The 16,857-nt window shown below is 50.6% G+C and overlaps 1 protein-coding gene across 2 annotated transcripts in view; it reads right to left on the bottom strand.

Moving 5' to 3' along the window:
• Positions 1 to 16,857, bottom strand: part of KIAA1671 (KIAA1671 ortholog) — a 183,552-nt gene that overhangs the window by 129,801 nt on the left and 36,894 nt on the right. Inside the window, exon 2 of one of the 2 annotated variants that reach the window (XM_048221395.2) lies at positions 13,641 to 13,740. The gene's annotated coding sequence lies outside the window, so the exon portion shown is untranslated. Of the gene's footprint in view, positions 1 to 13,635; positions 13,741 to 16,857 lie in introns of both variants that reach the window. The other variant, XM_048221396.2, reaches the window with a different exon arrangement.

Here is a 16,857-nt window from a genome sequence, read left to right as displayed (position 1 = left end):
ACACACCCTTCCAGATGCCTTCGAACAAAAAGCCATTTTTTTTCCCACTCCACCTGCTGTTTTTCTTGGTTTGCCTTTGGGTTCTTTTCTGCTGAACACCTATTCCGTGCTGGTTGCCTTCAGAGCCTCCGTGAGAAGAGTATCAGCTAGCGGTGAGGGTTCACCAGGAGTGAGGCCTCGCGCTAAGCCAGGCGTTTCACGTGTTTTATAAACCACATCCTCTTTATAGCCCTACGAGGTGGGTACGATGGTCATCAGACCGCATTCTGCAGCGGGTGTAATCCCCTCGTTCAGCCAGCCAGGAGCTCTGTTCTCTCTTATTAACCTTGCACAACCCAGAGAAGCAGGGGTCATCGCTATCACTATGGATGAAAAGCAAGGGCCCAGAGAGGTCACCCGACTTGCCGACATCACACAGCTGAAACTCGACCACACGTCCTCACCCCATTCAACTGGGCTGGGCCTTCTTAAACACCACATTGTATTCCTTTCTGGTCTGAAAAGGTGCCAGACAAGTCGCCGTTCTTGATTCCTCGCCACCAGCCTGTCCCCAACCTTCATGCCCGTGTTCTCTGTCCCTGCAAAAGCTGCCCCCAGCCTGCCCCCATCTAGATGGACTAAAAGTAGAAGGTATTTTAGTTACACGCGAGCCTCCTGCTTCCCTTCCTGGGGCCCCGCTCTGCTGCCCCCGGCTCTGACTCACTCCGCAGCCTGCAGGAAAGAAAGGCAGACAGATTTTGATATTTTCTCTTCCTTACACGCTCGATGGTGCTGACAGATTTCTTCTCCCCGAAACCAGAGAACGCTGTCTAGACAGGGTTAGAGGCAGCAGAGAAGGAAAGATACGGAGAATCGGAGAACGGCAGAGTTGTAAGGCGTATCGATCGGGTCCTGCCCCAAATCAGGACTGTTCACCTTTAGAGCCAGTCGCCGTGACCTCTTGGAAACCGTGCTCTGGGACACACACACACACACACACACACACACACACACACGTAGCCCAGACAGGAGACACAGGGCAACAACAGGATTCAAAAGATAGAGAGAGAAGTCCCTGGCAGAACCCTCACGTTCCCTCCACCTCCAGGACACTCCAGCCCCACTTACCCGAGCCGGCAGGCCCCGGCTGGGGATGTGTGCCTGCCTGACAAAGCCAACCGTGTCACGTCTCAAGGCGATCCGGGCTGGCTGCACCCTCCCCTGGCAGAGGCGGGTGGGGGAAGGGAGGCTCCCCACCCCCCCCCCGCGGCTGAGTTTCAGCAGGTCTGGGAGACACAGGACCACAGCCTCAGCTCCGGAGTTCCGGAAGTCTGTGCACAGACGGCACAAAGGCTCTGAGCTCCAACTGCATCCGCTGGCACTGTCTCCAGCTTGTGAGACGCACACTCCTTGCGGCTTCTCAATATTGTAGCAGAATGAGGACTGAGTCCACACTGGGTGCTCAATAGAAATCTCCCCTGTTACTCCACTACGTGTTTGCTGAGTACCTACTAGGTGCACAAAGATGAACAAGAAAAATCCCCTGCATTCAGGGAACTCACAGCCTTGTGCAAGAAACACACACACACACACACACACACACACACACACACACAGAGAGGCAATTACAACTCTGGGTGATAAACGCCATGGTATATAGAGAGGAATGTGGGAGCACAGGAATAATATTCACTGCTTAGAACTGGGAATGGTGATCCCGAAGACTCCCTAGGCTGAAAGGTGACGCCAGAGGACTCTGGGGCTGGCTTATTTGGGAGCTGTGTCTCCTGGCTCAGAAGTAGTTGAACATTGCATCTGCTGGAGGTGCTGAAACACCGCCTCAGGGCCTTTGCACGTGCTGCGCCTGCTTTCCGGTATTCCCTTCTCACTCACAGACAGACGCAGGCCTGGCCCTCAGAACACAGCTCTGACATCTCTGCCCCTACCAACACACACACACACACACACAACCTGGTACAATCTTCGTCTTACAAGTCCATGGAGCACCAGACATCCTCGGCAGGACTCATCAAGCTACACAGTTGTACTTAATGCTGTGTGAGCCTTCAGTCTTTCCCATCCAATGGCAAGCCCCAGAGTGCACCCTGAGTCCCCAGAAGCTAGCACGGCGGCCTGGCCTATCATAGCTCTGAATACATCATCATTGTTGAGTATGCACATAGAATAATGGTTGGGGGAGTGAAGAAATAGGTGAATGAAGAGATCTTCTTCTGCTCCCCAGTCTCCTAAGATTGTGAATAAGGACAGGTACCGCGAGTTTCACGACACAAAGCGATCGAGGACGCTGGAGGGGTTACTCTGACTCTGGAAGCTGGGTAGTGGCCATCGGTCAGTTGCTACTGGACAACAGGACCCAAGGGCTGTGAAGAGCTCAGCCGGGAGCTCAACCTGCCTACCTCACCAAGAGCACCCCCCCTCCCCGTTTCTCCGAACCACAGGGAGGCGCTCTACTGTGCCGGACAGGCCCCGTCAGACACCTGCTGGGACCACATGAACCCCAGGCCATCCTGCCTTGTCTCCCGCTCCTCTGCCCAAGCGTGGAATGAACACGTCTCTGCATAGCTTGTCCAGGGAAGGCGGTCATCCAGAGCAAACCCTGACTGGCAAATTCGGATCGACGGTGCACACGTGTTGCCCTACTCTGGGATCCTTGAACCCAGCTCAGTAGCCACCCCGCAGGGAAGTAAAGGGGGAAAGACGAAGGAAAGAAGACTCTTGGTCCGTTCCCCCTCTTAACCGGAACAGTGGCTCTGTTATCTGGAATGTGCTTCACATCCTGGGCTTCCTCTCGAGTTTCCATTTAAAATGGAAGGCACTTTCCTTACCTCCCCCAACCCCATAGTATATAGTCAACCACCCCTCAGAACCCCAGGACAGCAGCTCTCTCTGCCCACGGGTCCTGTCCCTGTGCTTTAACAAACTACCATTTTGCACCCCCCCAAAAATAAAATAAATAAATAAATTCATTAATTAATTAAAATGCCTGGCAAATACCTGGTATGTAGATATGGCTGCACCAATGAATCCACGAATTAATTAATACATCAGTGAACAAAGGGGGGTAAAGAGACTTTTTTTTTTTCTTTTTTGAACCACCGCAATAAACAGCTAAAATAACATTCTGAAGTCTCTCCCAAACCTAGAAACACAGGCCTCTCAGGGGTTCGCTTAACCTGTTGTAAAAAACGCAAGGAAACTGATTGAAATGTGTGCTTTAAAACCTTCCTTTAAATGCATCGCATATGTCATGCTTAATTTAAGACATGTCGGTCTCTTCCAGAACACTTCAGAAGCTCGCTCACACAGAGGCCAGCTGCTAAGCCTTGTGTGGCCTCGCTCGCTCTCTGTAAATGTATCAGCACTACGGCCAAAGCCAAGCAAACAAGAGCCCCCTGAAGAAGGAAGGGGCGCGGAGTGCGAGCCACCCCTCTGGTCGGATCTGTATGAATCATCAAGGAGGGTGCATGTGGGGCAGACAGGGTGCAGGGCTGACCCTGGACCGTGGCCCGGGGGCAGCGGACGCCAGTCTGACCTCAAGTAATGGGGGCGGCAAAGGGTATATCCCCGCCGCCGACCCTGCCCCATCTATAGGCTGGATCTCCCCGAGTGGATCTGCAAAATCTGAAATGCCTGTTTCCTGCAATTTTATTCAAAGTAGCCCATTTTCCTGGGAACTGAGGCACTAAGGCTCACAGGTGCTGAAATTCGGCGGGAGATCATTCCAGAGCATCCGTCCGTCCATCCCTCCTTCTGACTCTGCTGCAAACCAGGCTCTGTGCTCGCTGCTGGGCAGGGGGGAGGGGTGCAGCCCTGTGGCTCCCAGCCTCCTCCTCCCGACAGAACCACACAGGGAGAAGGCAAGAGAAGCACCTCCATTCAAAACCAAACAGCTTGGCAGCTTTTCTCTCAGATTCACAGGCGTTGATTCGTTCCAACAGCTGCTGCAGATCTTTCGTAATTACACCCTTAAATCCGAGCTGGGAGCTCACCAGTCATTCACTCGGCCGTCTCTGGGTGCCGCTTGCTGGGAATGCCACCATCTGCCGAGGGCTGCGAGCCAGTCCTCACTCCTTCCGGTGTCTTCCGGAATGTGACCCGGCCTCCCCACCAAGTCTGCAAATCCACCGCGCATGGTGCACCCTGCGAGGCGCCGAGTGCATGCCCGCGTCCCCCCAGGAGGACAGGGCCCCAGATGGAAGGGGCCCGGTGGCTGACGGCACTGGAGTGAATGCGTCCTCTCCTCTCCGTCCCCATGGCGACGGCCCGAGCTCGTTCGGTCGTTCATTCATCCATTCATTCACTCCAGTACACAATTATGGAGCACCTACCATGTACCAGGCTCTGGGCCAGGCGCTGGGGACACGGCAGTGAACACAACACGTGGCAAGGTCCCCTGTCCCCATGGCGCTGGCAGTCAAGAAGATGGGAGCACACAGCATAAACAAGCAGGAGACACGTACAGTTAGACAAGCGACAATAAAGGGGGGGAGTGGCCAGGGGAAAACTTCAGGAGGAAGGGACGGGGCAAACCCGCCTCGTTGCTGACATCCCTGTCTCTGGGGACCTTCCTCCAATCTAGTCTAGCTGCGCCGCAGGGCGGCTCTGACAGCAAGCACCATCACGCCACCCTGCCTTGCACACGCGTGTCAAACGCCTTCCCCAAGACCCAGCAGGATCTGGATCCCCTTCATCTCCCCCATCCATCTATCTGTCTCTCACATGCACTCACGTACTTACTTCAGCACAATGAACCCGTGGACAGGTCACAAGACATGCTATGCTCTTTCCAACCCCCATGCCTCTACACTGCCACTGCCTACTAACCCCTAGTCATCCCTCAATCCTAAGCTCCAAAACGCCACCTCCTCCAGGAAGCCTTCCCTGATGCCCTGGGGGCAGGTTCAGGAGCCTCCTCTGAGCTGTGGTATCTAAGTCTTGGTGTTTCCGCCTAGCCCAGCACTGATCACACACACAGTGACTGCCTATTTCATACTCCACTAGACTGGGCAGTCCTGGGTCCAGTTCATAGCTGTGTGCTCAGGGTCTGAGAGCAGAAGGACGTAAAGCCAGTGTGCAAAAAATTATTTGAAAGGAGAGCATCCCTGAGAGAAGAAAATAATAGCATCCAACGAAGCATGGCTGTGAGAAAACCGATAGCTCATGTGCTCTCAGGGCCAACGTCGGTGATAAAAGCAATTTGGCAGTATTCACTCCCAACTAGTAATTTCTGAGACTCCATCAAGAGTCAGGCAGCAGACTCCGTGACTCCGTGTACCTTCTGCCTCCTCCCATTTAATACTCTCAACAACCCCGTGCTTCTCAAATTAGTACCACCACTCTAGAGATGAGGAAAACACCGTTTTGAAAATGAGCCAGACCACGTGCTAAGGAGGGGCAGAGCTAGGGTTGAAATCTGCTGACTATAAATCAAGTGTTTTCCCCCAATAAACTCACCCCCCAAAGTATGCATTTATTTTTGATTCAATAACCCTGCTTCTTTCTTTCCCCCAAAGATTTTATTTATTTATTTATTCATTCATTTATTTATTTGACAGGAGGTGGGGGAGGGAGAGGGACAAGCAGACACCGCACTGAGCACGGGGCTCGATCCCACGACCCTGAGATCATGACCTGAGCAGAAATCAAGAGTTGGACACTCAACCGACTGAGCCACCCAGACGCCCCCAGTAACCCTGCTTCTAAAAACTTCATCCCACGGAAGGAATCCAAGGGAAGAGAAAGCCACCTACAAAAAGATGTCCATTACAGTGTTACCAACGCAAGCACAGCAATAACCACCCCTAGGTTTAAGCTGCTAACCCTTATTTGAAAAAACCCAGGACTCCTATGCCATTTGAAGTGCCACAAAAGTTGCAAACGTCAGCAGGCAGACCAGATAGACCTCCAGTGTCCAGCCAGCCCAGAACACCACGAGTGGCGGAAAAATCCTGTCCCACTGCAGAAGCAGGTCCTCCTGTGAGCCCCAGCTTACAGATGAGGAAGACCAAAGCCGGAGCAGAGAAGGGACCTGCTCATGGGCAGCTGGAGTTAGGCTGACCCCACCCTCCTTCCTGTCAGATTTCTTCCAAAGTCCACACGGGCTTAACTAGAATAACTGCTTTTTTTTTTTTTAAAGGACTTCAGGTGTGCTTTTTTTTTTCCTTTAAGGTTTTATTTATTTATGAGAGAAAGAAGAGCAGGGGGAGGAGCAGAGGGATTGAGATAAGCAGACTCCAAGCTAAGTGTTGAGCCCGATGCGGGGCTGCATCTCACGACCCTGAGATCATAACCTGAGCTGAAACTAAAAGTCAGATGCTCACACGGAGCCACCCAGGTGCCCCCAGAGTGCCCACTTTTTATGACGTTCAGATGTAAAGGACAGTTCACAGCCGTTAGGATGGCTATTATAAAACAGCAAAAAACGAAAAAAAAACCAACCCAAGCAGTGCTGGTGAGGATGTGCAAAAACTGGAAACTGTGTGCACCGCTGTGGGAATATAAAATGGTGCAGAGGCTGTGGAAAACACAGCGCAGACCCTCAAAAACCGAACACAGAATTACCATATGGCCCAGCATTCCCACCCCTGAGAGCAGGGCGTGGAACAGAGACTTGCACACCGGTGCTCAGAGCAACATTATTCACAACAGCCGGAAGGTAGAAACAACCCAAATGTCTACTGTTAGATGAATAAACAAAATGGGGTGTCGCCAACACGGTGGAATATTATTTGACCTTAAAAAGGAAAGCTATTCTGACGCGTGCTACAACACAGATGAGCCTTGAGGACACTACGAAAAGTGCAATAAGCCAGTCCCCAAAACACAAACACCACATGACCCCACTTACAGGAGGCACCCAGAGCAGTCAAATTCATAGGGACAGAAAGTAGAATGGTGGGTGCCAGGCGTGGGGGTAGAAGGGAACAGGGAGTTAGTGTTTAATGGGGACGGAGTTTCAGTATGAGTTGGTGAGAAAGTTCTAGAGACAGACGGTAGTGCTGGTTGCACAACAGTGTGAGTGTACTTAATGCCACTGAACTGTACACTTAGAAACAGTTAAGATGGTAAGTTTATGCTGCGTGCATTTTACCACACTTAAAAAAAAAAGGCAAGAAACTAAAAACAAATGTGAAGTAAACCTACTGCTTAAGCTCTAATGACCACAGGACTCAGCTCATGGGGACCTGTGTCCTTTAGGCGAATCTCCATTAAAGGCCCTCATTAAAAGTCCACGCTGGGCTACGCCCCCTCACCTTGGGAATGCAGTGGGAAGCAAAGGCGACCCCACTCCTGATCACAGTGGGTCACAGACAGTCTCGTGGAGGAGGGGGAAAGGAAAGACCATAAAATTTGCAGCGGGCCCTGACGGGGGCAGAAAGTGAAACTACAGAAACCCAAAGGAGTAGTCAGGGATGTCTTCCTGGAAGAGGTGACATCTCCACGACCCTGTAGGAGTCAGCCCAGCAGAGAAAGCCAGCCAAGGAGGCAGCATGTGCACAGGCCCAAAGCTACTGGAGTCATACGGTGTAAGCCTAATCGTTGGCCCTCCTTAGGACAATGGGGAACTAGCTTGGTGGAAAGTCTGGGAGGCACGACTTTCTACAGCTCTTGCGTTTTGTTAACCCGAGTCAGAATCACACTGGAGAAAACAAAACACAGGTCTGGGAGTTAGAACTGAGTGGTTTTCCACACAGTTTGGTTGACCCGGGACAGACCAGACCCCTTACACTTTTAAAAGTGCCCAGCTGTGGCCGTCATCCTACTTTTTCGTGGTTAATTGTGGTAGAAATCACGTAACATAAAATTCATCATTTCAAAGCATACAACACAGTGGCATTTGGTAAGCTCACAACATTGTGCCACCATCCCCTCTGTCTAGTTCCAGAACATTTTCGTCACTCCCAAAGGAGTCCCCGGAACCCGTAAGCAGTCATTCCCCACTCCCCCTCCCCCCAGCCTCTGGCAACCACCACTCTTGCTTTCAGCCTCCATGGATTCGCCATTTCGGGGTATTTCACAAAAATGGAAATCACACAGTACGCCCGTCACCCCGGATTTGGTCTCCGTTCCTCCACTGACTCGCAATGAGAGCTTGGGCAAGTCCCTGCCTCCCTCTGAGCTTCAGTTTCCCCACTGGTGAGAAACAAGAGGTTGAACAAGGGGTCCCCCAATTCTCTGGGATTGTAAAAAATCTGCCACTGACTCGGTTCAACCCCAGACCGTTCAGGGTCGCAATACCCTCTTCTCTCTGCGCTTGGCATGTGGTCCTCCATGGAGCCAGCTTTCTGCAGCCTGAGATGTGGGTTCTAAATCTCCATGATTCCTTATAAACAAGTGGTGCTCAGGGGGTTGTGGAAGGACTAAATAAAATTCTTACTCCCCTACTGAGGAAAGTGGTAAGAGCAAAGTTTCCTACCAAGTGTGCACTATCTCTTTAAGAAGCACCTTAATTAGCATACGCTTGACTTCTGCGTCAGTTTCAAGTTCCAAAGAATTCTGATTCAGCACATCCAGACTCTGGGATCCAGAGGAACAGTTCCAGGGGGCTTTCCCCAAACTTGACCCGGAGCAGCACATATGGGTAGGACACCTTCCCACCCAAAGCATCGCCCAAACTGCTTCGGCCCAACACCCCTTGGCCAGGTGCAAACACTGATCTGGAGAAAGAATGGTACAACTTATCTTTACGCCTCCATTTAAACATCCGCCTTTTCAATCCTCATTAGCCTGTTCCTTCCTACTATTTGTGCTATTTCTGGACTGGCTGAAGCACTCACTGAAGCCATTAATCAAGCTGCTTTTTTGTTTGTTTGTTTTTCTCTAGCTCAGGGATGGGCAAACTGCAGTCTGCAGGCCACATCCGGCCCACCACCTGTTTTTGTAAATAAAGTTTTATTGTAACGCGCCCGTGCCCATGTATTTCTCTATTATGTACAGCTTTTCCCAAGGTATGAACCCAGAGCTGAGGGGTTGCCACCGAGGCCATATGGCCCAGAAAGCCTAAAATATTTACTATGTGGCCCTTACAAGAGTTTGTGGAGCCCTGCTCTAGACGGTGGAGAACTCAGTCCCCCGAGACCAGACTCCCTCAAGGATGTGACACTCCCCTCTTCAAAACTCTTACACTTGCTGGCTGCGACTTGCCCCTCTTCCAGATCTCTACAGGTGCTCCGTAAGATAATTACAGAAAACTTCACAAATACAGGTGAGCAAAAATGTTTTTAATAATCCGAAATCCTACCATCCACCAGCCCCTATTGGCATCCCCATGTATATCACCCTGGGCATTTCCCTTGTAGATGGGAACTTTCTGTCAAAACTAAAACGGAATCAGACCTGCAAGGTACGTACTTGCTTTTTTCTTCTTTTAATTTCAAAACCTATCATAAACATCTTTCACATCCATAACTGTACAGCCCACACAGTCCTTGCCAATGCTTCTGCAGCGTTCCATTCTGGGGGTATCTCATCATTAGATAATTCATCCCCCACTACACCATCTTTAGGCTGTTGCCAACCGTTGACCATTAAAACTGACATGACAATGAACGCCCACATGCACCTATTTTCCCAAGACAAAATTTTGCCTAGAAGCGGGCTGACCGGTTCAAAGGATGCACACGCTTTTTAGTGCTTTTGATATATGCAGAATGGACTTCCACACCTAAGGGAAACACAACCCAGGCTGACTTAATTCAAAGCTTAGGAGGTCAGGGTTCTCAACCTCGCCCCTGGGGCAAACCCAATAAAGCTGTCTAATGAGCAATAAACCAGGGCCCCTGGCTGGCCGTGCCCTCCCTTGCAGCTTTCCTGGCTCTCGTTTCTGGCCAGATTTTCACAGACTTGACTATAAGGTTTGCGAGGGCAATGAGAACGGCTCAGAGAGAGAGGGGAGTCTGGGCCCAGCCCAGAGGCCCGTCCAGCCCGGCGGTGGGAGAGCGAGCAGGAAGGAAGACCCAGCCCTGGGACGGATGTTCACAGCAGAGGAAACTCAATCCCAAAGCTCGATTCAACAACACAACACACAGCACGATGCCGGCTGGACTTGCAAAGATGTGCACACATCACACCCTCTCTTTAGGGAGGCTGAGAAGTGCATATTGCATTTCAGAAAAATTAAAAAAAATTTTTTTCCTCCAAGTACAAATAGATTTCTGGAGGAATTAGCTTATTTTGGCCCAAGAGCTGCCTTATGTGCGAAGCTCAAACCCTAGGAAGGTGTGATCATGTCTCTCCTCAGCTCTAAAATAAATGGCTCTCACCATCCCATTGCCTTGGGCAAGGTATTCAAGGGCCCGCCAAAAATAACTAACTTGGTCTATACTTCAGGCCCTGCCTCCACACCCGGATTCCCAAAAGGGTCCCATGACTTGAGTGTCTTTTTCACTTACTCCTTCTTTGCGGAGGGCTTTTTACGCTCAGCACAACTTCCCTTGGCCCAGCTCCCACCCATCTTTTTAGAGCACTTTAAGGGACACCTCTTCCAAGAAGCCCATGCTGATTTCCCAGGCCGAAGTGACTTGCAACCCTAATGCCTTGTATCAGAGATGAGGCTGAGATTCTTCTTCTTTTTAAGATTTAGAAGCCCCACCCTACCCCACACCCAAGGCATCGACCCCTCCATCCCGAGTTCTCCTTCCCCAAACCTAGTTGATGCCTGGCACAGGGAAGGCAGAATGGGATGGTGCTAGGTTCCCTAGAGGCGGGACGGTTTCCATCCTGTGGGACACGAGATGGTCCGTAGGTGAACACTGAGGATGCTTTCACGCCCAGGTGCACAGCACGAAGCCGCTGTGAATGACATCGTGTGAAAGCTGTATCCTTCTGATTCTCCCGGGTGACTTCTCGAGAAGTCCCTGAGACCGTCTCCGCCTGGTGCTACTACGGCTCAAACACTTACACTGCCACTGTGTGGTACAGGGCCAATTTAGTAAAACCACTCCAAGCTCAGACCATTAGCTGCAGCAGATTTTTAAGTATTGTTTTATTTTCATTGTCTTCCATTTTACTGTTATTTTCTATGTAAGACAAGTGACGCTAGCTGACTATTTACAACAGAGATGTTCATAAAGCTTCTTTTAAAAATTTACTTAACTTTCGGAAAAGCAAAAAGTTGACAAAGTAATGGGAGCAGGGGTTGTGTGGATGTGGCAAAAGGCCATGAGGCTGGAAATCCCCAGTAAAATGGAAAGAATATGGAATCGAAGTCAAAACATGGAGGTGCAAGCTCTCGGGTAGCTTTCCTTCTGAAGGCTAACGAGCCAGACAGCTCTCCTGGTCTTTACAGCTAGAAGCATGGCCGTGTGATCCAGTTCTGACCAAATAGACGTAAGGGGAAATGGCTAGATTTCTAAGGAAGCTTTTGTTTTGCTGATAAAAACCAGGCAGATGCAGCTTAGGGTTCTCCCTTCCCTTCCTCCTACCTGGAACAGAGATGTGATGCCTGGAGCCAAGGCAACCATCTTGAGACCAGGAGATCACAAGCACTACTTTAAGAATGGTGGCATGGAAAAGACCTTACCACAGCTGAGCCACTGAGCTAACTCTGAACCACGCTCCTCTGGATATTTTTTGTTGTTATGTAAAGAATAATAATGTACCTTGGAAGCAATCCTGAGTTCGGGTTTCCTTACACGTAGGGAAAGGCATTCCTTTTTTTTTTTTTTTTTTAAAGATTTTATTTATTTATTTGACAGAGATAGAGACAGCCAGCGAGAGAGGGAACACAGCAGGGGAGTGGGAGAGGAAGAAGCAGGCTCTCAGCAGAGGAGCCCGATGTGGGACTCGATCCCGGTACACCGGGATCACGCCCTGAGCCGAAGGCAGACGCTTTAACGACTGCGCTACCCAGGCGCCCGGGAAAGGCATTCCTAATGGACATAGGAGTTTGCTGTGAATTGGCTAAGTGGATAAGCATCTTCTAAGCCTTTGACAAGCCACTTCACCTCTTAAAGCTCAGTGTCTTCATGGGTAAATAAAGTTCTGTGACACCCACCTCAAAGCATTCTGATGATTAAAGGAAATGTCCCACCTGTCGGTAGACTTGGCACATAGTAGGTTTCTATCTTAATGCATGATAAATGAATAAGCAAATGGGCAAAGAGAATGTGAAGCCTGCTGGAGGTATTTGTGGGTTGGTGGGATTTTTCTTTTCTTTTCTTTTCTTTTTTCCCGGGGCTGGAGAAATCTGAATTCTTTAAGATGCAAAGGAATAGTTCTCTACTGCAGGAATCTGAGAGACAGTGATTCGGGGAAGTCTCCCCTTACTCACTCTCAGACTGTGCCCGGTTTCAAGCTGGGGAGATGGGAAGGAAGGGCAACTGGCTAAGAAGATGCTGTTCGCAAGGCCGGCCTCACATCCCTCACGAGCCTGTCGTCTACACAGGCCTTCTTAACAACAGAGGAAGTGTCAAAGCAACATAAAGGCCAAAGAGCACCCCCCAAAACAGGGTGCAAGAAACGCCTGTAGGGACTGCCAGGACCAAACGCGGGTCCCCAGGGATGCCAACAGTCTCAAGTCTGTCTCTTGAGCTGTGGCACAGCACCCACCCCATCTCATGCCCACCAGCCACTCTGTCCCTGTCACATGCGTGCCGTCCATGGCAGTGAACCTGCAGGGACAGCTGACATGCTCCCTCCCGGTTTTCCCAGGATAACTGTGCCTCCCACGCCCTTCAGGCAACCAACCGACTCCTCCTGCCCCTGGACCGGCTTCCCAGCACCCCCATAAACCTGTCCGGGCCTGGCACTGCCAGCCTCGGGGCACAACAGGCAGGCCCCACTCCTGGCACAGAACCTGGCCTCTGTGTAGCTGAAGACATATACCTGGCCCGACTACCAAGAAGACACCCCAGTGAGCCGTTCCAAGTTCATTCAGTTGCTTGGTCCTCCAGCCTCCTGAGAGCTGGGCCTGGGAAAGCCTGGTATTAATAATTACCATCGTCCAATCGCTAACAGTAATTGAGCGCTGATTTGGTGCCAGATGGCACCGTGAATGCTAATCCACCCTCCAAAGTGGCTTGTGGGATGAGGCCCCATTTGATGGATGAAGACAGCGAGGCCTCAGGAGGATGAGCAATTTGCCCAAGGGGTGGAGTCGGGATTTGAACTCAGGCGGCCTCACTCCCCACCCTGCCCTGTTAATCCCTGCAGTGTCACCAGCTGCCGTGTTCTTAGGTGCCACCCATGTGCTGGGCACTGCGCCAAGGGCTCTCCACGCATAATTTTCGTCAATCCCTTCAAAGACCTCCTGGGGCCGATACTAGTGTTATCCCCATTTTACAGGTAAGGAAACTGAGGTTTCAAAGGCAAGGGGATGTGCTGAGGTCAACTGCAGAGTAAGGGAACAGACCTGGGACTGTACTCAGGCTGTCTGTCTCCGGAACAGGTAGCCTGTGCCAACGGATCATTCACCCCCACTGCCCGGCGCTGGGCTGGCCCCGCTCACAGCAGGTTTCTAGGCAACACTGGGGGGCAGAACGCACTTGCCTTTGAAGCACAGTCTAATGGGGGAAGCAGACGTGGCCACAGACGTTGAGGCGAGACTGAGATCCATGGGACGAAGAGCTTACAGTAGACAAAATAATGCCCCCCAAGACATCCAGGCCCTACCCCCCAAAGCAATGAATCTGTTACCTTACCAGCAGGAGGGACTTTGCAGGTGTGGCCAAATGAAGGCTCTTGAGATGGGGAAGGTCACCCTGGATTATCTGGATGGTTCCCGTGTCATCACAAGGGTCCCTGTAAGAGGGAGTCAAGAAGGTCAGTGTCAGAGAGAGAATATGTGATGGAAAAAACAGATCAGCGAGTCTGGGTGGCTCCGTCGGTGAAGCGTCTGCCTGCAGCTCAGGTCATGATTCCAGGGTCCTAGGATTGAGCCCGGAATCGGGCTCCCTGCTCGGCATGGGAGTCTGCTTCTCCCTCTTCCTCTGGCCCTCCCCCTGCTCATGCTCTCTATCACTCTCAAATAAATAAATAAAATCTTTAAAAAAACGAAAAAACCAGGTCAAGGTGATGCAGGGCCACAAGCCCAGGATGCAGGAGCTTCTGGAAGCTGGAAAAGGCAAAGCAAGAGCTTCCAGAATGCACCTCTGATGACCCATGTTAGACTTCTGACCTCCAGAACTGCAAGGTAATAAACTTGTTGCAGCCACTGAACCGTGGTCATTTGTTACAGAGGTCATAGGAAACTCATACAGGGCTCAACTTGGCTGAGGAGAAAGGGAGGGGAGGGCTTCCTGGAGGAGGCAGCATGCAGCTGAGTGGCTGCCTGAATAACCCCGAAGCTCAGGCCTCCACGAAGTTCTTTGGGTTGTTCCTAGGTCTACGCTTGCCATGTGGCTACCAACATTAACGTTTCCTTTTTTTTTTTTTCCCTACAGATTTTATTTATTTATTTGTTAGAGGGAGAGAGAGCACAAGCAGGGGGAGCAGCGGGCAGAGCGAACCTGCTGAGCAGAGGGCCCAACGTGTGTCTCCATCCCAGGACCCTGAGATCATGACCTGAGCCGAAGGCAGATGCTTACCGGACTGAGCCACGCAGGTGCCCCGAACATTTACATTTTAATTAAAATTAAATACAATTTCAGTTTCAGTTGCACTAGGCCTGTCCTAAGTACTTAACAGGCTGGGGAGACCAGGGACCTTAATGGATGGCATGGAAAGTTCTACGGGACAGCGCCGTACAATCCCGACATCCAGTTGGGTCAACTGAGGCTCAGAGAGGGTGAGTCCCACGGGCAAGCTGGCACTCAGTCCCCGGAGCTCACTTCATCCTCAGCCTTGTGTCCATGACTGACTGACTGTCCCCGCCCCAGGCCCGACCTTTTTTTAACTGAACCGCAAATCACCCACCCACCTGTTGTGAGGAGACAAGACCTTTAGCATCGCTGAGAACAGTTTATTCTGACCTCCTTGTCGCTCAGCCTTAAACGCAGGGTGCGCCACAAGGAGGGAGGAGGGGAGGCCTCGGTTCATCAAAGGTTCTTCCTCACGGAGGCTCCAGAGAATGAAGTGACTCATTACAGGCCCAGAACAGTTGCGGTTTAGACTGAGGACTGCCACACGTTCGGGTGATGGACCACGGGGCCCCTCAATCCCCCAGATCCATCCCCTTTATTCACTGGTATATGGGGCTCTAAGAAAATCTCTATCAACGGGGCTAGAATGACCAGATAAAGACGTTAGGGTAACATGGTTCCATTTCTAAGGTAACGTCTGCCACTTACAAGGAATTCTCTAGGAGTCACTGAGTGACATACATAACAAGTTATAATGAGTACAATCATCTCTTTCACACTTCCAGCTCAAGAGTTTCAGAGAAACTCTTTTTACTTAGTTACAATTTCTACATTTCATGCAATGAGAATAACAATGCAGTAGTTTCTCTTTACTGACTGGGGCTGGATCCCTGGGAAACACTCCACAGACACACACTCATTTCTCCCAGCAGCCTCTGGGGCAGGGAGCATTTCAGCCCCGTTTTACAGATGCACAAACTGAGACTCAAAGACACTGATGAGGAAGCCCACTCTCTTGCTTCCTTTCGAGAAAAACCAGAGCGGATGCAAAAGAAGACGGGCGAGTTCGAGAAACACTGAATAGCTGGAAGTACGAAGTGAAAGAGTCTGACTTGCTCACCGTACGAATATCAGAGGGTCCAAGAGTTTCTCAAGGAGGGTGCGGTACACAGCTTCACCTTCCACTGCTTCCGCACACAGCTCTGGATGCGGGGGGCTGCCTACGGAAGGTGCCTGCAACTCTCTGGCTCAGGCTTGGTTTCTGATCATGGGGACTCACTTGGCCAACAGGCAGCATGTCTGGAAGTGCCAGCAAGTCAATGCCCCCGCCGAAGGACAGCCCGACATCAAAGACTAAAGGAACAGGTGTATTAATACCCCAGCTCCCTCCCTTCTCTGGGGGGAAAACTCTGAGATTCCGTAGTCTTGATCGCATGCCCTATGTGAGGCTCCTTGCCTTCCCTGTCTCACCTCCACAGGTACCCCCAAAGAAACACACTCGTGCTCACACCCCTGCCTCAGCAGGGAACCCAACCCCAGAAGCACCCAAGGGTGTTTGGCATCCCTGCCTTGCCCGGCGGTCACCAATGGTACCCCCTACCCCAACCAAATTGCCAAGCACTCCATACGTTCTGGGGAAAAAACTCCAAAGTGATTTTCTTCCTGGATCACTACACCATGGCATGTCACCAAACACAGAGTCCAGAAATGAGAAGAGCCTGCTTGATTTTTTGTGCAGGGAACTGGGAAAGCGGTGATCCCAGGTGTGTCTGTACCAGAGAGGAGAATGATTTTCTTACCCAGAGTGGGACCCAAGCCAGTCAGAATTCCAACTAGAACCCGGGGTTCCTGATTCATGATGTAATTTACATATATATATAAATTTATATATAAAACTCATTATATAAGTATGCATTGCTTACATATATTATATATAATATAGCGGCATATGTTACTATATCCATCATATGTATTTATATGTACTAGATATTTTATATAATACCTACCTATATAATATACAAGTCTATACTTATTTATATGACGCAGACATTGCTTTGGCCCAAGGGTTCTATAAATGAAGCTTCTCCCAGCGACAGGAATCCTGTGTTAGCTGCCCACAGGACGACATAGCAGGCATGATCTGAACACCGTCAGCTGCTTGGACCTGGAATCTGGTTGGCTGGATGGTTTTTAAGGACAGAAGGCTTGAATGACCACTTCACAACACACAAAACACACACACACACACACACACACACACACACAGAAAAAGGTCTCCAAATGACCAATAAGTACGTGAGAAGATACACACCTTCACTGGTCATTGAGGAAGCAGAAC

Source organism: Ursus arctos, unplaced genomic scaffold (assembly GCF_023065955.2).
Source record: "Ursus arctos isolate Adak ecotype North America unplaced genomic scaffold, UrsArc2.0 scaffold_34, whole genome shotgun sequence".
Taxonomy (NCBI): Eukaryota; Metazoa; Chordata; class Mammalia; order Carnivora; family Ursidae; genus Ursus; species Ursus arctos.
The sequence above is the reverse complement of the archived record's forward strand: the minus strand, read 5'-3'. Positions and strand labels throughout refer to the sequence as shown.